Source organism: Jaculus jaculus, chromosome 1 (genome assembly GCF_020740685.1).
Source record: "Jaculus jaculus isolate mJacJac1 chromosome 1, mJacJac1.mat.Y.cur, whole genome shotgun sequence".
In the NCBI taxonomy this organism is placed as follows: Eukaryota; Metazoa; Chordata; class Mammalia; order Rodentia; family Dipodidae; genus Jaculus; species Jaculus jaculus.
This window is the reverse complement of record NC_059102.1, coordinates 188,137,536-188,158,754: the sequence shown is the minus strand read 5'-3', so window position 1 is coordinate 188,158,754 and position 21,219 is coordinate 188,137,536.

The window sequence follows — 21,219 nt, the reverse complement described above, 5'->3', positions numbered from 1 at the left end:
TGAAGTGCAGTGAAGAGAATGGGCACCCCTGTCCTCTTCCTGATACCAATGAGAACTCCTTGAGTCTTTTCCTCATGAATATTATTTGGGCTCTAGCTGCTTTATATATAGGCTTTATTATATTGAAATACAAACTTCCATGCCTATACTCTCCAGTGTTTTGATCATGAAGTCGTGTTGTATTTTGCCAAAGGCCTTCTCCGCATCAATTGAGATGATCATGTGGTTCTTATGACTAAATTTATTTATGTGGTGCCTTACAGTTTCATCCCTGAGATGAAGCTTATTTGATCAAGGTGAATAATGCTTTTTATATGCTGTTGAATTCAGTTTGTGAGGATTTTATTCAGGATCTGTGCATGTAAATTCATCAGCAATATAGGCCTACAGTTTTCTTTTCTTGTGGGGTCTCTGTCTGGTTTTGGTACTAGAGTAATAGTAGCTTCATAAAAGGAGTTGAGGAGGATTCCCTGCTCTCTGGTTATGCAAAACAGTTTGAGAAAAAAAAATTATTTCACTTCTTCAATGAGATTTTATAGAAGTCAGCTGAGAAGCCATCCATCCCTGGACTTTTCTTTTTGGGGAGGTATTTGATTACCTTTCTATCTCCATGGATGTGATAGATTTGCTGGGAGATAAACCTCCTCTGAGTTTAAGTTTTCATAGCTGGTATGTGTCTAGGAATTCATCCATTTCTTCCAGATTGTCCAATTTTGTGGAGTAGAGGCTTTGGAAGTATGTCCTCATGATTCTTCCAAGTTCAATGATGTCTTTTGTGACCTCTCCTTTTTCATTTCTGATTTTGTTAATTTGATACTTCTCTTTTTTCATTTGATCAAATTGGCCAGGGGTTTATTAATATTGTTTATTGCTTTTTCAAAGAACTAGTTATTTGTTTCATCAATTTTCTTAATTTTTTTTCTTAGTTTCCAATTTATTAATTTCTGCTCTGGTCTTGATTATTTCTTTCCATCTGGAGTTCTTAGTGTTGCATTCTTGTATTTCCAATGCCTTTAGGTGGCCAGAAAGGTGATTACTTTGGGATCTCTCTGTCTTTGTTATAAAGACATTTAGCACTATAAATTTTCCCTTTAGGACTGCCTCTACTCTGTCCCATAAGTTTTATTTTATTTAATTTATTTATTTGCAAGCATAGTGAGATAGAGAGAAGAGAGATACACAGAGTGAGAATGGACACACCAGGGTCTGTAGCCACTGCAAATGAATTCCAGATGTACATCCCCCTTGTGTCTCTGGCTTATGTGGGTCCTGGGGAATCGAACCTAGGTCCTTTGGCTTAGCAAGCAAATGCCTTAACCACAAAGCCATCTCTCCAGCCCTCTCATAAGTTTTATTAAGTTGTATATTCATTGTAATTTAATTCTAGAAATTTCACAATTTCTTTTTTTATTTCTTCTACAACCCATTCATTGTTTAAAAGTGTGTTGTTCAGTTACCAGGAGCTGGTGAATTTCATGTATCTCTTGTTGGTAATTTTTAGCTTTAAAGTATTGTGATCTGATATGATGTAAGAAGTTACTTCAAGTTTCCTGAATGTATGGAGGCATTTTTTATGTAATAATATATAGCCCATTTTGAAGAAGTTTCTGTGGGCTGCTGAGAAGAATGTTCATTCGGGAGAATTGGTGTGGAAAGTTCTGTTGATTTCTGTTAGGGCTAGTTGATCTATGGTGTTAGGTCTAGTTGATTTATTAGTTCCCTGCTGATTTTCTGCTTTGATATTCTGTCTATTGATGACAGTGGAGTATTGAAGCCTCCAACTATGATGGTGTTGGTGCTTATTTCTGTCTTGTTATCAAGTAGGTTTTGTTTTATAAGTTGTGGTGCACCTGTATTTGGTACATATAGATTTATGATTGTGCTGTCCTCATGTTGGATCATTCCCTTGATGACTAAGAAGTAGCCTTTTTTGCCCTTTATGATTATCTTTTATTTGAAGTCAATTTCATCAAAAATTAATATAGCAAAATCTACTTATTTCTTATTTCTATTTGCTTGGAATATCATTTTCCATCCTTTCACCCTGAGCAGGTGTCTGTCTTTAGTGTTAAGCATGTTTCTTGAATACATCAGATAGAAAGGTCCTTGAATACATCAGATAGAAAGGTCCTTCTTTTTTTTTTTTTTTTTTTTTTTTTTTTTTTGGTTTTTCAAGGTAGGGTCTCACTCTGGCCCAGGCTGACCTGGAATTACTATGTAGTCTCAGGGTAGCCTCACACTCATGGTGATCCTCCTAACTCTGCCTCCTGAATGCTGGGATTAAAGGCGTGCAACACCACACCCAGCAAGAGTCCATATTTTTGATCCACCCTGTTAACTTGTACCTTTTGATAGGTGATGTAAGACCATCAACATTTAAGGTTATAACTATGAGGTTCAATTTAATCCCTGCAATTATGGGATGCTTTATAGGGTTTGGTGCTTTCATGTGTTCTGTATTTTTTTGAGCTTGGTCTCATTTTGGTTATTGTGATCTTCTTCTTGTTGGTTCTTGAGATTGATTGCTTGACTCTACTGTCTGGATTATTCCCTGAAGTAGTCTCTGTAGGTTTGGCTTTGTGGTTATATAATCATAGCTTAGACCTTTTCATTGGAAAGTTTTCCTTTCACTATCTATTGAGAGGGATACTTTTGTTAGGTACAATATCTTAGGTTGGAAGCCATTGTTTTTCAGACTTGGAAGTGTTCTATTCCAGACCCTTCTGGCTTTCTGGGTTTCCAATGAGAAATCTGATGTAATTTTGATAGAATTGCCCTTTTCTGATGTAAATTGTTTCTCTCTTGCTGCTTTTTTAAAATTTTTATTTTTTAATTTTTATTTATTTATTTGAGAGAGAGATACTGGCCATGCCAGGACCTCCAGCCACTGTAAATGAACTCCAGACACATGTGCCACCTTGTGCATCTGGCTTACATGGGTCCTGGAGAATCAAACTGAGGTCCTTTGGCTTTGCAGGCAAGCACCTTAACCATTAAGCAATCTCTCCAGTCCTGTCGTGCTGCTTTTAACACTTTCTCTTCATTTTCCTTGTTAAGAGTTTTTACTGTGTTGGGGTGTTTCTTCTTTGGTCCTGTCTGTTTGGTGTTCTGTGGGCTTCTTGTATCTGCATGAGCCTCTCTTGAGAGACTAGGAAATTTTTCTTCAATAGTTTTTTTTGAATATGTTCTCTATGCTTCTGGCCTGGATTTCTTCTCCTTTTGGTATACCCATGATCTGGATGTTTGGTCATTTTAGGGTATCCTTAAGTTCCTTCATATTCTGTTCACTTGATTTTTTGAATATAGCAAACTTTTTGTCCTCCTGATCAATTTCTTCTGTCTTATCTTCTAGCTCAGAGGTTCAGTCTTCCACATGAGTAACTCTGTTAGTGAGGGCTTCTAGAGAGGTTTTTAAAGCTCTATTTGATTTTTGACTTCTGTTGTTATTTTGCATCATGTCCATCTCTTTATTTGTGGTACGATTTCAGTTCAAGATCTGATTTTCTTGTTGTTTTCTGGAATTCATTCTTGCATTTGAAGTCTTCATTAATCTTAATAAATTGGTTATTGAGATCTTCCATTTGTTAATTCACCTTCAATTCATTTATATCTCTTTTGAAGCTTCTAAGATCTTCAATTATGTTAAAACTAGTGACAAAAGCTGAGTGCTCTAAGAGATGATTTTGCTCCAGTTTCATTTATGCTATTGTTGGTTTTTTAATGGCTTGCTTTCAGTTCGACAATTCTTTTGATCAGGGTTACATAGCTTGTTGTGTTTTCATTTGGGCATTCAATTTCTGTTGATTTCACTGTAATTTCATTGGAGGCTTCCATTATGGGACTAGTCAACCTTGATGGAAGTCTCTGATTGTTCTGAGTGTTCTGACTTTCATTGTTTTTGTTTTTTGTTTTTGGGTGTTTTTTCTTTTCATTGTGATCTACTCATCCTGGGGAAATATTTTATTCTATTCAGAGAAAATCTAGTTTTTGTCCTTGTAGATTATGGAAATAGCAATTACATCAAAGGTACTTGGGGAACTAGGAAATGAGGAACTCCATACTCTGCCCTACTCACTCCAATTGCAATTACTCTTCAGCACACAGGGATCAGGGTTAGAGAAGCAGAAGACAGGAAGCTACAGAGCCAGGGCCAAGAGACCGGTTCCTACATTGGCCCATGTACCCTCTGGCTCAGGGGAATAGGGATTTTAGGGAACCAGAAACCAATCATGAAACCCAAGCAAAATGCCTGCTTCCACAGCCCACATGCAGGCTTCCCCCAAGGCAACAGCAGAGGTACCTGGACCAAGGAACTGGGCAGTGGGGATGAACTGGGACTTCTGGCCTACTCATTCCGTGCATGAATGCTCCAGGGCAGGAGATCCAGTAGTTGGGGGCCCAGAGACCATTCTATCCAGAAGTTGAAGCGAGGGGCCTGCTTCAGCAATAAGCTGGCAGGGTCCTACCAGCCCCAAGCTAGCAACAGGGGAAACATCCAGGACCAGGGAACTGGGATGAAGGGAGAGAAGAGGGAGATCTGGCCTACTCACTCACTGTGTGCACCCTCCAGAATAGGGGATCTGTGAGTTGGGGACCCAGGGGTCCTTCTTGGCCTCAGTTTTTATTAATTCTTTACTTTTTGTCTTCTGCCAGGACATTTCTGTGGTGAACCTGAAGCTGTCTGCTACACTTGTTACTAATTTTTCATGTGTTAGTTGGTCATATGCAGCTATGACAAAGAAAACATTCTAAAAATGAAAGTTATGGACTTCCGGCCAAGATTGCAACCGCCTAGCTATGCTGCAAATCCCAGGGAAGAAAAGGCAAGAAATTAAGGGTTTTCTGGGTCTTCTTGTCAGTGAGGGGCTCAGAAGGGGAGAAATCAGGGAATCACGGATCCCCACATGGGCAGGTAGACCACCCATTTCACCAAATAGCTGTTGCGCCCTCCCGCCATCCCACGCCCTATCCAGTGCTCTGTCACTGTCCCATGCCCCATCCCATGGTGCCCTGACACCTTCCATCTGGTCCCGTGTCCTGTCACCCTCCTGCACACGGTCCTGCACCCCATCCCACATCCCGCCGCCATCCCACACCCCATCCTGCACCCCACTACCATCCCGAGCCCCGTCGCTGTCCCGCATCCTGTCCTGCACCCCGCCACCATCCTGCGCATGGTCCTGCGCCCCATCCCGCACCCCCTGCAGTCACTTGCACCACCACCTTGCCCTGTCCTGCACCCAGCTGCCGCTCCCCACTACTGCGCCTGACCACAGGCTGCAGCCACTGCAGAAGCTTAAACTGGTCTGCACATTTGCTCACATTACTGCTCCTGCCGCTGCACATTCAGTGAGTCCAGTCCCACAGCAACTGCCACACAAACCCAGACTGTGTCTCTGGCTTGTGCCAGTTCAGGTGCCTTCCTGGCCAGCCCACATTCTCCTGAGACAGGGGAGCACAGACTGTTTCTGGGTCCCAGTGTTCCCAACCAGAGTTTGGGCTGCTTCAGGCCTTGGTAGCATAGTCCCCCTCCAAGCTCAAAGGAAGGCAGCTTTAGCACATTACCACTTGAGAATTCAGGCAACTTTGGCACCCCTGTCAGTCAGAAGATAGGCAGCTCTGGCAAGTGGGAGCCAAAGCCCAGGCTGCTTGGCAACTGCCCTGGGCTGCTTCAGATTCCCATTGCACTAGAGCACACGCTGATCTACCCAACTACGTGACCAATACACTGTCATGGGCAGACCACAATGCAAAAGAAATAACATGAAAAATCAAATGCAAGAAAATCCAGATAGATCACCTAGTCCTACAATGAATAATACATCTAACCAAAGCACAGAAGAACCATCAGGATCAGAACATAAAATTGAAGCTATGAGCAATACAACCCTGACCAACCTACTGATAGAACTTGCAGGAAAGCAACAAAGGACCAATAATTGTGTAGATGCTACCATTACTAAGCTAGAAAAAATTGATAAGACATTGGAAGGACTTCAAAGAGAATTAAGGGATTTAAGGGAGAGTGAAAAAAAAGAGGACCTTAAAAATCAGCTGGCCATACTAAATGAAGATATAAAGAAATGCAAGGATGAATTCCAAGAATCATCAAGAAAATCAGAAAATGATATGAAAATGGAGCATGAAAGGGCAATGGAAATGATACATAGGAAAGTAGTAGAAAATGCAAACTTAATTGAACAAGTCCAAACTCTCTAGAGGCTCTCAAGAATAGAGTCAGCAAAGTGGATGATAGAAACTCTGATCTGGAAGACAAGATGAAAGAAACAGTTCGAGAGTTCAAAAACTTCAGTAAGTTCAAAAGTTCCTGTGAACAGAACATGAGGGAATTGTGGGATACACTTAAACGTCCTAATATCAGAATCATTGGAATACCAGAAGGAGAAGAATTTTAGACCAAAGGCATGGAGAATTTATTTAACAAAATAATTGAAGAAAACTTCCCCACTCTCTTAAAAGAAAGGCCCATCAAGATACAAGAACCCAACAAAACTCCAAACAGACTGTACCAAAGGAGAAACTCTCCAAGACACATTATCATTAAGACTCTAAACATTGATACCAAAGAGAAAATCCTAAAAGCAGCTAGGGAAAAACAGCATACCACTTTCAAAGGTAAACCCATCGGAATTACTTCAGACTTCTCAATGGAAACCCTGAAAGCTAGAAAGGCCTGGAGCGAAACTCTCCAAAGTCAAAGAACCTATGGCTTCCAACCCAAACTACTCTACCCAACAAAAGTCTCCCTCATAATAGATGGTGAAAGAAAAACTTTCCATGACAAAACTCAGCTTTACAATTATATGAACACAAAACCAAACCTACAGAGAGTATTCCAGGAAATTCTCCACAAAGAAGAACCAAATAACCAAACTCAAATGCCTACAAGAAGCAGATCACAACAACCAAACCCAGAGTAGACACAAAAAAATTCAAAGCCCATGAAAACACAAAAACACATCTACCACTACAATATGGCAGGGATCAAATCAAATCTCACAGTCATTACTCTAAATATTAATGGCCTTAATTCACCCATCAAGAGACACAAGCTAACAGGATGGATCAAAAAATTAGACCCCTTAATCTGTTGCCTTCAGGAAACCCACCTCACCACTAAAGACAGACACCTACTCAGGGTAAAGGAGTGGAAGACAATATTCAAAGCAAATGGGAATAAGAAACAAGCAGCTGTAGCTATATTAATATAAGATAAAATAGACTTCAAAACAAAAATAATCAAAAAAGAAAAGAAGGCAATGTCCTAGTTATCAAGGGAACAATCCATCAAGATGATATTACAATCATAAATCCATATGCACCAAACACAGGGACACCACAGTTCATAAAACAAAACCTACTGGACAATAAAACAGAAATAATCACCTACACCATCATAGCTGGGGACTTCAATACACCATTATCAGTAATAGACAGACTATCCAAACAGAAACTCAACAGGGATGTAAGAGAGCTCAACAAAACCATAGATCACTTAGACCTAACAGACATCTACAGAACTTTCCACCCCAAATCCACAGACTACACATTCTTCTCAGTAGCCCGTGGAACATTCTCTAAAATAGACCATATACTGGGTCACAAAGACTGCCTCCACATATTTAGGAAAATTGACATAATTCCCGGCATGACATCAGATCACAATGCTATATTGCTAGAAATTAAAAACAAAAGACCCACCAAAAATCCCAATGGCACCTGGAAACTGAATACCACACTCTTAAACAATAAATGGATAGTGGATGGAAAAAAAAAAAAAAAAAAAGGAAATTGCAAAATTGCTGGAATTGAATGACAATGAGAACACATCATACCAAAACTTATGGGACACAATGAAGGCGGTCCTCAGGGGAAAATTCATAGCTCTCAATGCCTTCATAAAAAAGACAGAAAGATCCCAAATCCATAACCTAACCATCCACTTAAAGGCACTGGAAAAAAACAAGAAAAATCCAACCCAAAGTGCTCCAGAAGGAAAGAAATAATTAAAATGAGAGCAGAAATTAATGAATTGGAAACCAAGGAAACAATTAAGGCAATTGACAAAACAAAGAGCTGGTTCTTTGAAAAAATAAACAAGATTGACAAACCTCTGGCCAATTTGATCAATCAAAAAAAGGAGAGGCTCCAAATTAACAGAATTCAAAATGAAAAAGGAGAGATCACAACAGATATAAGTGAAATTGGGAGAATCATTAGGACTTATTTCACAAACCTCTACTCCACAAAACTGGAAAATGGGGAGGACATGGATAAATTCCTGGACACATACCATGTCTCAAAGCTAAACTCAGAGCAGATTAATCACCTCAATGAACCCATCACTGCCTGGCCAGCGGGGAGTCGAACAAAGAAGTGAGGTGAAAATCAACCTGAATGAAAGTAGGCAAACAGACACATGAAGGAGACCATGCTAGATATTTGTCACGGCCTCAAGAGTTTATTCTTACACATAGGTTTATATAGGGTTGTAGGGGGAAGGAGACGTGGTCAGGGCAAGGAGTTGTAGGGGGAAGGGGATGTGGCCAGGGCAAGGAGTTGTCAGGAAACCTAGAGGGGATGTAATTAGGTGTTCATCTAATCTTGCCTCACTGGCTTAACATCCTGACTGCACCAGGCTTCACATCCTGACCATAAACTGGCCTTTTGCAAAAGATAAGATTCTGTCAGTAGTCTGCTGACCGGTTCCAGAAGTACCTAACAGAAAGCTGGATGTACCAGCTTTCTGAATAATGAGTCAGCTTATGAGAAGGCCCAGGTAAAATGGAGAGGCTTTTGTTCTATGGCTCCCGACACATCACACTCATGGAGATTGAAAAATTAATAAAAAACCTCCCCAAAAAGAAGAGCCCAGGACCAGATGGATTCTCAGCCAAATTTTATCAAACTTTCATGGAAGAACTCAAACCCATCTTCCTAAAACTGTACCACACAATTGAAGAACAGGGAAAGCTACCCAGCTCCTTCTATGAAGCTAGTATCACCCTAATCCCAAAGCCAGGCAGAGATGCCACAAGAAAAGAAAACTACTGGCTTATTTCCCTAATGAACATAGATGCAAAGATCCTGAACAAAATACTCGCAAACTGAATCCAACAACACACCAAAAGCATTATACACCTTGACCAAGTGGGATTTATCCTAGGATCACAAGGGTGGTTCAACATATGAAAATCTGTCAATGTAATACACCACATAAACAAGATTAAACATAAAAACCACATGATCATTTCAATAGATGCAGAAAAGGCCTTTGACAAGATACAACATCACTTCATGATCAAAACATTGGAGAGAATTGGCATAGTTGGTACATATCTTAACATAATAAAGGCAATATACAAGCTCCAAAGGCCCAAATAGTACTTAATTGAGAGAGACTGGAAGAATTCCCATTAAGATCAGGAACAAGACAGGGTTGTCCTCTCTCACCTCTGCTTTTCAATATAGTACTGGAAGTCCTAGCTCAAGCAATAAGACAGGAGAAGGAAATAAAAGGGATACAATTTGGAAATGAAGAAGTTAAGTTAGCTCTATTTGCAGATGACATGATTGTATATATAAGAGACCCAAGAGACTCCATCCCAAAACTCCTGAAGCTGATTAACTCCTATAACAAACTAGAAGGGTACCAAATCAATGCACAAAAATCAATAGTATTTTTTGACAAAGACACAGAGAAAGAAATAAGAGGCATAGTCCCATTTTCAATAGCAACAACAACAAAAAAATAGCATACCTTGGAATAATGTTAACCAAGGAAGTGAAAGATCTATACAACAAAAACATAAAAACACTCAAAAAATAAATTGAGGAGGACTTGAAAAAACGGAAAGTCCTCCCATGTTCCTGGATAGGTAGAATTACCATTCTGAAGATGAAAATCCTACCAAAGGCAATATATAGATTTAATGCAATTCCAAATAAAATCCCTACAGTGTTCTTCACATACATAGAAAAAATAATCTCAAATTTCATATGGAAAGGCAGAAAGCCTCACATACCAAAACATATCCTCAGCAAAAGAATTACCTCTGGTGGCATCACCATACCTGACCTAAAGCTATATTACAAAGACATAATAATAAAAACAACATGGTACTGGCATTAAAACAGGAGTATAGACCAATGGAATAGACTTGAGGACCTGGACTTTGGGTCAAGCAACTATAGCTACTTGATATTCGACAAATGCCCATACAATATAGGCTGGAAAAAAGACAGCATCTTCAACAAATGGTGCTGCACAAACTGGATAACCACATGCAGGAAGCTGAAACTTGATCCACACATTTCACCATGCACTACACTCAAATCCAAATGGATCAAAGACCTCAATATAAGACCAGAAACTCGAATACTACTGGAAGAAAATTTAGGAAGTACTTTCCATGATATAGGAATGGAAAAAGACTTCCTGAACAAAAGCCCAGTAGCTCACGATTTTAAACAGTCATTCAACCAATGGGATTATATGAAACTGAAGAGTTTCTTTACAGATAAGCATATATTAAGCATATATTAAGCAAAGCCAATAGATTACCCACATAAGGGGAGAAAATATTTGTGGAGCATCCAACTGATAGAGGCCTAATATCTAGAATCTACAAAGAACTCAAAAATCTAAGCAGTAAGAAGTCAAACACCCCACTCACAAAGTGGAGCAAAGAGATGAACAGGTAGTTCACAGAGGAAGAAACAGAAATGGCAAACACACACTTAAGAAAATGTTCATCATCCTTAATCATCAGAGAATTGCAAATTAAAACAATTATGAGATTCCACCTTACCCCAATAAGAATAGCAAACATTAAAAAATGAAATGAAAATAAATGCTGGCAAGGATGTGGAGAAGCGGGAACACTCATTCACTGTTGGTGGGAATGTAGGATGGTACAATCTCTTTGGAAGGCAATATGGAGACTCCTGAAAAAGCTGACTATAGAGATACCAACTGAGCCAGTTATTCCCTTACTGGGCATCTACCCTAACACCTTCAAACCACAGGCCAGAGAGATTTGCTCAACCATGTTTGTAGTGGCTCAATTCATAATAGCTAAGAGCTGGAATCAACCCAGATGTCCATCACTAGAGGAATGGATAACAGATGTGGTATATCTACACAATGGAATTCTATACAGCAGTAAGAAAAAATGACAGAAAGAAATTTGAGGAAAAATGGTTGAACCTGGAACAGATCATTCTCAGTGAACTTACCCAATCACAGAAAAAAAAAAAAAAAAAATCGCCACATAGGCTCACTCATCTATAGCACCTAACCTGAATCTACCCAAGATACCTTACATACACAGCAAGCATTTCATGGAATAGATACTAGGAGGGATGGGGAAGAAGGGGAAGGCTTTGAAGGGGTGGGAAACACTAATCTAGACCCAAATGGCAAGGGTACCATAAAATTCTACTTCCTAAAAGGTAGACCAAATGGCTGAAACTTCACCAGGCCCTTACAGGAAACACCTGAACCACAAGACACTGGAGAGGGTAGGATCAAGTCTAACCTAAATCCTCCACATCTTCCTTCCCTCCCTCTCCCTCTCCCTCTCTCTCGCCTCTCTAACTCTTATATATTAGTTACCTTTTACCCTCAGTTTCTTAGGGGGCACTGACCTGTAACTGCTAGTACCAGCATGGGGCTATCACCCACAGTGAGCTTTGGATCAGAGAAACCTACAAGATTTTCTAAAAGAATGACAGATTTCTGTCAGAGTACTTGATGACCCACCAAAGGTCAGTGGTAAGACCCTATTGCTGAAGACACCATATGCAGCTGACACGTAAAATGGAACGGCATGGCTGGAAGCCAGGAGAATCAGTCCCCAGACAGTCAGTGTGTCTAGTGCCAGAAGGTGCTACATGGGCGACTGGGGGAAATGACCAATATCTGTCCAAGCAACTCATGGTCCAACCTACATAGCAGCAAATAACCTGTTGTGATGCCCACACAAGTGCAGTAGTGGCATACAGCCATAGTGGGGAACCAACTGCTCTTGATTTGGCTAACTGAACCCCTCAGTGGTACAAGACCCATAGCTGGAACTGGGAAACAAGTCAGAGCCATATCCAAACATAAGCCCACTCTCCAATATAAAGTTACCATCAATCATGGGGTACAAGAGGAACTACACCTATTAAACTCTCTATAAAAATAGTAAGGGTTATCTCATTTGACCTGGTGCTAACTTACTCTCCGTTGGAGAATCTGCTTCTCTTTTTCAGATCAATGCAGATCCTAAGGTGAGAGCCACCCCATCATACCTCAATAGGGCCCTGACTGAAACTAAGGAAAATTAGCAAAACAATCAAGGGTGCTGTTTTCCTGATGAACTGGATACCAGTACAAGGGGGTAGGAGACCAACACAGAGAAGAATCAACTCCTACCAAATCAGAGAGCCAGAGCCTCAGAGGCCCCCAACACCTCAGCACTGAAGCAGACCAAAAATGAACCCAACATGGCTCAGGGAAATTTTGCGGAAGAGGGGGTGGAAAGAATGTCAGAGCCACATGTTCGGTCATGATACACAGAGATATTTATCATACCAATAACTATGGGCTAACTCCACAATGCACGACCCATATACCTCAACAAGGAGGGGCCAATGATGAGGGGGTAGGTCATGGATGAGCCTAATAATGGTACCAAAGTGCCTGTACTTGCACAATAGAAAACTAATAATAATAAATAATTACATAAGTAAATGAAAGTTACTATGTTCTTTTAAATGTATTTTTTGTTGCTTATTTACTTATTTATTTGAGAGTTACAGACAAAGAGAGAGAGAGATAATGGGCATGCCAGGGATTCCAGCCACTGCAAACCAACTCCAGATGTGTGTGCCCTCTTGTGCATCTGGCTAAGGTGGGTCCTGGGGAATCGAGCCTCAAACTGGGGTCCTTAGGCTTCACAGGCAAGCGCTTAACTTCTAAGCCATCTCTCCAACCCAGTTTCTATCTTCTCAATAAGTTTTACTATTTAGGGAAAAGTCATGATGAAAAAGACAGTGATTTATAGAAACATTAATTAAGATGCACATGGCTTAAACATACAGAAGCTAAACTAGGTGACAAAACCCTGTCATATGTCAGTCACCTTACTTGACAAAAGTAATATCACAAGGTTTGGGATATTTATGGTTTTTTATGAATACTAGGAATGCAATAAAATTTCTCATTTCTCACATATTAAGATGTTGGAAAATCAAAATAATGGTTTTGAATTAGCTCCCACTTACTTAGAGTGAAAACACAAATATAATTAAACTTCTTTTCATATTATATGTAAATGAACATACACAGCCTCTATGAAAAAATAATTATCATCAAACCTAAAGAGGTGAAAATGTTATTGTTGCAGTCAGGCTCACATTGCTTGCAGAAAACACCTGACCAAGACCAGCTTGTGGCGGAGGGGGTGGGAGGAGAAAAAGTTTACTTTGGCTTACAGACTCAAGGGGAAGCTCCCTGATGGAAGGGGAAAACAATGGCATGAGCAGAGTGTGAACATCACCCCCTGGCCAACATCAAGTAGATAACAACAACAGGAGAGTGTGCCAAACACTGCCAAGAGGAAGCTGGCTATAACATCCGTAAGCCCACCTCCAACAATACACTGCCTCCAGGAGACTTTAATTCCCAAATTGCCATCAGCTGGGGACCTAACATTCAGCACACTTAAGTTTATGGGAGACAGCTAAATCAACCCACTACCGTTATTTTACCAAGTTTGTTTTCTAGCATCTTGAAGTAGTAAAATAAATTGAATTTTTATTTCTTTTAATAACTAGCACTTATTAAAACCTAATGGAAAGCATCCTTTGGCTACTTTATATTTATAGGCCAAAGTAATCAAATCTATATATAAACTGATGTCTTCAAGTAATAATCTAGAATTCTTTATTACATTCATGAGACAAGACTTCAAGTATATGTTCCCAGACAGCCCACAGAGTACCTAGTACTTATCACAACAAAGTAAGAATTGCTTTAATGAATAAATTTGACTCTGAATTCAGGCAGTGTTTTTCTTTACCAAAACCTACCCCAGGAGAGCTCTAGATGCTCATTTCCTAATCATCCCTGAGACCAGCCTCTGTAATTGAGCCCCAGCACTGTAAATACTTCAGTACCTTATCTAAATTGCAAGATAACTTTGCTGCCATTTGTGTTTAAACAGTAAACAGTGGGGAAAACAGAGTGTTTTCTGGATTATTAATTATTTCAGGAATCTAACATATAAACTTGAATTGGGTCATGGTAGAGGGATAAGAGAAGATAAATAAACATTAACATATAATTGGCATAAATAAATTGCTTCATTCTGTGGTATCTGTATAAACACAGATACCCACTATCCAAAGAGAATTTTTCAAAAGTAAAAAAAAAATAAATAAATAGTATGCTAATTGGCAGTGCAGATCAGAAGTGAAAGTAGCTGAGAAGCTTTCATTTTACAAGGAAGAAAGGGAAGAAGAAAAGATGAAAACCAGGCAAGAAAGAAGAATATTAAGTATTTTACCATTTTTATTGTGTTGCTATAACCACTAAATATATTGAGTCATAGCTTCATACTACATAAGCCTACTGGTTAGATGTTACAGGGTAGTAGAAATGATCAAACCTACTTGTTTTGGCTGACTGTGACAGGTCATCAAGCTTCTAATACCTCAAAGCAATCCTTGAAGAAACTGTAGACTGGCTGGGTGTGGTGGTGCATGCCTTTAATCCCAGCACTCAGGAGGATTGCTATGAGTTTAAGGCCAGCATGGGGTTACAGAGTGAGTCCCAGGTCAGCTGGGTCTAGACTGAGATGCTACTTTGGAAAAATAACAATAACAACAAAAAAAGCTGTAGACTAAGATAATTTTAACTTGCCTTCCATAAATGCAAGCTCTAAAACACACTAGTAAATCAGTCTAGGAGCTCCTGCAAAATGAATATGAAACTCACAGGGTTTAACATTTTATATGATAAAATAGCTTTCAAATAAGTAACTTTTTTCCAAAAAGGATGTATTTCATTAACAAATCTGAAAAACATATTAGTGTTTTTAGAAAAGACAAGCTTTGTAAAATATTCACTCTACTATTTCACAAAGATGCTGTTGTTTTGTTTATTTTATCCAGAAAAATGGTTGACTTAGATGATATTTCAACAACAACCCAATGATGGCTAACTACTCCACCACCCTATTTAGAAATCTGTTTTCTGTGCCCTGTAGAGCTCTTTTAAGAGAAAGATAGAGTGTTATAGTAATAAGAAAAGAAAGCACAAAGTAATTATTGCTTTTAAAAAGCTTAGAAAAATACCAATGATTATGAAAAGAAGAAAATCCCAAAAACAAAGATTATAAACTGTGAATTGATTCCTTTTTAAAAAGAGAAAATAAAGGCTGGATAGATGGCTTAGCAATTAAGGTGCTTGCCTGTGATGCATAAGGACCCATGTTCAATTCCTAGATCCCATGTAAGCCAGATGCACAAAGGTGAGGCCAGCACAAGGTCACACATTCCCACTAGGTGGCACAAGCATCTGGAGTGTGATTGCAGTGGCTGAGGCCCTGGCATGCCAATACTCCCCCCTCCCCCCAAAAGGAAAAACAGAAAAAAAGAAAAAGAAACAAATCTACAAACAACTAAAGATATGTTATAAAAATCAGTAAATTGGTATCAGCTGTCTTATCTTCACTATGAAGATACATAGTTACTATACAAATAATTTTACTTTTCATATAACTAAAAATAACAGCAAAATGCTAATAAACCAAGAAAATAAACCTGCACCTTAGGAAACATGCATTGAAGATGCATCCAACTTATTTTTAGGTAGGGAGGTCAAGTCTCCTTTCAAATACCTTACGTATGTTATCTCTGCAATTACCACAAAGGCATCATACAATAGCTAAGCTTTTCCATGTTAAGATAAGAGTATTTTTATAATTTTAAAATAACTTGGAAATTTGAATATGCTTTAAGGTCAGTTTCTTCAGACTACGAAACAAGTTATTTAGTTGATTAACTTATATCCTTTTTCAAAAATAATTTGAAACAGTATGCAAAATAGAAGTTTAAAAGGTTAATAAGTTGGTGTGGTGGCACACACCTTTAATTCCGGCACTTAAGAGGCAAAGGTAGGGGCTGGAGAGATGGCTTACCCGTTAAGCACTTGCCTGTGAAGCCTAAGGACCCTGGTTCGAGGCTCGGTTCCCCAGGTCCCACGTTAGCCAGATGCACAAGGGGGCGCACGCATCTGTAGTTCGTTTGCAGAGGCTGGAAGCCCTCGTGTGCCCATTCTCTCTCTCTTCCTCTATCTGTCTTTCTCTCTGTCCGTCGCTCTCAAGTAAATAAAAAATTAAAAATATAAAAAAAAAAAGAGGCAAAGGTAGGAGGATCACTGTGAGTTCAAGGCCACCCTAAGACTACATAGCGAATTCTAGGTCAGCCTGGGCTAGAGTGAAACTCTACCTTGAAAAATCAAAAAAAAAAAAAAAAAAAAAAAGAAAGAAAGAAAGAAAGAAAGAAAGAAAGAAAAGAAAAGGTTAATATATTGAAATCATATTTCAGAACCAGGACCATAAAATGCAAGCAGGTAAATCAAGTCAATTCCTATAATCAGAAGGAAAAAAAAAAGAGAGGCTTAGCAATGAGTTTCTTGGTGGAGGTAACTTTTTTGCTAGAACCAAATTCTAAAGGAATGCCTCATGTGAGGATTTATATAGGGCACATTAAATAATGTAATAGATGGTGTCAGACTAAATGAAGGAGCAAATTTCATTTGCCTCTTTCTTGCCATCTCTGTAAAAACTGAGATCACATTAGGCTGGGCCCAGAGAGGGCAGCTTCCAAGGGCAAAGTACATTGCTTCTCTACCATGGAGTTTGACTGAAGGACAACTGAACATGTGTTGAGGAGGAGAGCCAGTCATTTCTTCAAGCTGGTCTCTTCTAATAGATGCTTCTTTCAAATAGGTCTTTAAAGAAGGTTTGGAATAGGGTAATTTGGGTTTGCATTCTTGGATGGCATCCTTGTTAATGGCTTCACAGGACTTGGAGGAAGACGTGACCTGCATCCTGCCTGTAACACAGGAAGCTTTGCCTGCATTTTAACCCAAGGGTACCCATGCCTCTCTGCAGTGCTGAGCAAAGGCGGACCAGAAGGAAAGGCTGGACAGGCTTTGGATAACGGCTTTTGACTTTCTCCTTGAAAGATGATGCATAGTGTAAAAACAGAAACCAAGGCTCAGAAGAACAATACAGTTAATTTTTTTTTTAGTCTCATAATTTCTCTGAACTCAAAAACACAACTAAGGATCAAATTTTCTCTAAATATCAATTAAAGCTTAGAAAAAATAAGTAATATACTTTTGGTTAGAAAAGAGATTATAATAACTTTAAGATCACATATTTTTTATTTCTAATTTTTGTTTCAAATATCTATTATGTTTTACTAGCCTATAGGAGTTCACAAATTCAGGCAAAAGGAGATTGGGATTTAAATAATTTAGATTTATGATAATACTATTAACCTATGATTTCATTTTCTATATTCTTGAATAGAAATCAGACATTTTTAACTCAATTTCATGGATTTTATGGGCTGAGAAGGAAGAAGAGCAAAAACTAATAGACTTCCTGAAACTCCTCATGCAGTTAATGACTTATATAGGCTGAGTGACCACCAAGCACTTCAAAGAGGTGAAAACTACATTCTGGAAGATACAAAGACCACACTAGACTGTGGCGTCTGCCCCGGAAACACTGAATTAGTTTCTCTTCTGCAACATGGCCCAATTTTGTATTCTCTGATACTTCCAAAGTTAATTCCTACATATTCAGAAAGTCCTGTGTTCTATGTCTTTCAAGCCAGCAAGCTGAAGTCTAGATCATCTGGCCCACCTTCTTTATGCTGCTTGTTTTACCAAGACAAGCACTTGCTAAGCTGAGACTTCAAGACCCTCGTGGCTACAACAGAAAATTGCTTTGTTGTTTGTCTACTTATTTTTTAGACTTTCTTTGGGAGCCAGTTCTTTTCCTACTCCTACATAAAATCTCTGACGATCCATAACTTCCTCAATCAGTGTTAGATAATAAAAGAAAGCTCCATTTATTTTCAATCATAATAACAGTAATAAATATGCCAGTCCCAGTCCTGTGTAATATATGCAAAGTCTTCGAAATCAAAGCTTCACCATGTTCCTAGGATAGTCAAGTTGAGGAGCTGGAATGGGGAATACATTCATCTTCTTTTCTACTTTACCACCTCACTGCTTGTTCTCCTCAATGACTTTCTAATTCTTATTTGCACCCCTGGAGGATCAAGAACACTCTTTCCAGAATGTAAGAGCCAAAGGAAGGGCAGGACTCCAGACAACATGCTCCCTCCAGACATAAAATGGCCTGGATATCCATGGCCTCACAGTGCCTGACACTACCTGCACAAGACCATCATAAGAGGAGGAAAAGATCAAGACATCAAAAGTAAAAGAGAGACTGATTGAGATGGGGCGGGGGTACGATGGAGAGTGGAGTTTCAAAGGGGTAAGTGGGAGGAGGGAGGGTATTACCATGGGGTATTTTTATAATCATGGAAGTTGTTAATAAAAAAATATTTAAAAGTTTAAAAAAAAGAACACTCTTTCCAGCACTGACACATGTCTAGCTTATGTCTACCTCTTTCTGGAACAGAAGACCAAAGCTGACTCGCTTCCTTGGATGCTGTGATGGTTTAAATGGGAAATGGTCACCATAGTGTCATAGATATGTGATTAAGCCTCAGATTCAACCCCTAGCTAATGGCAATTTGGAAGAGCTGTGAAGCCTTTTGGAGGAGGAGCCTTACTGGAAGAGGTATGTTACCAGGGAAGACCTTGAAGTTTATGAGCCCAGCTCTGAGCCCAGTAGTTAGACCACTTACTCTCAGAAATGTGCCATACCATCATAAAACCCCCTTGAAACTGTATGGCAAAGTAAACCTCTTTATTCCACTAGCTGCTTTTGCCAGGTATTTGGTTCCAACCACTAGAAGTTAATTACAACAGATGGTTTATGTGGGTTCTCCCCACCCCCTACAACAACTGACTAGAGAGACTGTCCTCTGGCTTTGTTGCCATTCCCCTAAATAGGTAGTAACAGGGCTTCATAACAGTGCTCTGGCATTCACATTTGTTATCCACGGAACACTCCCACATATTCTTGCCCCCACACTGGCACCCCGTTCAAATTTTCTGAACATTGCTCTGTCCTAACATATAAGGAAAGAGTTGGGACCTCCCTATCTTCTTTTTTTTTTTGTTTTTGTTTTTTGTTTTTCAAGGTAGGGTCTTACTCTAGCCCAGGCTGACCTGGAATTCACTATGTAGTCTCAGTGTGGTCTCGAACTCATAGTGATCCTCCACCTCTGCCTCCCAAGAGTGTGTGTGCCACTAGTCCAGGCTGGACCTCCTATCTTTAGAGTCCTGTTTCCTTTGATTTCTCTGGAAGCTGGTTTATCCACCTGCAAAGGGCTTCAGAAAGGCTAGTGAGCGTTTTCTCCAGTCCTGCAGTGCCCTCTACTGAACCTTGACATTCTCAATGTCTGCAGTTGTGAAGGCCTTAAACTCACAATGAGCCTTCCCAGGGACTGGGCTTTTCTGGCTGAACTCTCCCAGACACATCCAGTGTATGGTATACTGAACAGCAGCATAAATGAGCAGAGAATTATTCTGAAATGTGCCCTGAACTTAACTACAAAGGAAATAAGAGTTCCTTATATCGTATATGTTTTTTGCTTAGTTGTTGATGGCTTTTTGTTTATTTTTGACAGGGTATCACTACATAGACAAGGCTGACTTCACATTCATGATAACCCTGTCCCAGCCACCCAAGTGCTGAGATTATGGGTGGTGTACACCACCACACCCAGCTTTAGTATATGTCTTGTCCATCCAAAATAGAGATGAGTGATACATTAATTTTTTTTTTCCTTTCTATGAAACAATAACTGATGAAACAATTTAAGGAGAAAAGGAATTATTCTAGTTTAGTATTTAAGGGCATGGTTCATCATGCTAGGGGAGGCATGTGTTGCAGTCAGGTTCACATTGCTGGCATAAATCACCCCACCCAGAGCAGCTTGTGGGAAAAGGGGTTAATTTTGGCTTACGGACTTGAGGGGAAGCTCCCGGATGGCAGTAGAAAACGATGGCATGAGCAGATGATAGAAATCACCCCTGGTCAGGTGGACAACAGCAACAGGAGAGTGTGACAAACACTGGCAGAGGAAGCTGGCTATAACACCCATAAGCCTGCCCCCAATAATACACTACCTCCAGGAGGTGTTAATTCCCAAATCTCCATCAGCTGGAAACCTAGCATTCAAAACACTTAGGTTTATGGGGGACATCTGAATCAAACCACCACATTCTACTCTGGGCCCTATAAACTAATAACAATGCATGATGTAAAATGCAAAGCTTTCAGTCCATCTTTTAAAATCCCCATTAGCTCATATCAATCCTAATGATGTTCAAACATTCCCATATTCTAAGACCTTTTAACTGAGCCATAATACCAAAAAATAAACCAAAAAACTCACAATGGCACTAAATACATATTCACAGTACAAAGGATGGCAGTGGGCATAGCAAAGAAATATTCAACCAATACAATATTTAAAGTAGTGTAAACATCATACTCCATAGCTCAAGTCCAACAACTCTAGGCAATAACAAGTCTTCAAGTCTGACATTTCTAACCAGCAACAAGTCTCTGGAGTTCCAATTCCAATTCCACCCCTCCAGCTAGGCTACTCACAGTCCTGGAAAATTCCATGAGGGGTGGCAGCTCTCCTTAGCAGCCATATTATGGTCCCAGCATCTCCAGTAAGTCTCGACTGTAACCCATACTCCATGCTCATGCCTCCATTGGGTCTCCATGCAGGTAATCCTTAGAAGACCTGCTTCACACTGCCCATGGCCATTTCAAAAACACAAGACCATGTTGGAAATTCAATGACCCTCTCTTTCCTGGATTTCTTATACTCCATAATACCAGATAGGGTGCTAATCTGTTAATGCGGGGCAGGGGAGCAAGGCAGAATGAAGGAAACTGAAAAACAGGACACTCCTTCCGCATTCAGGCACCTTCAAAACACTGTACTCTTTCTTTTGTCCCAGTCTTAATGGTT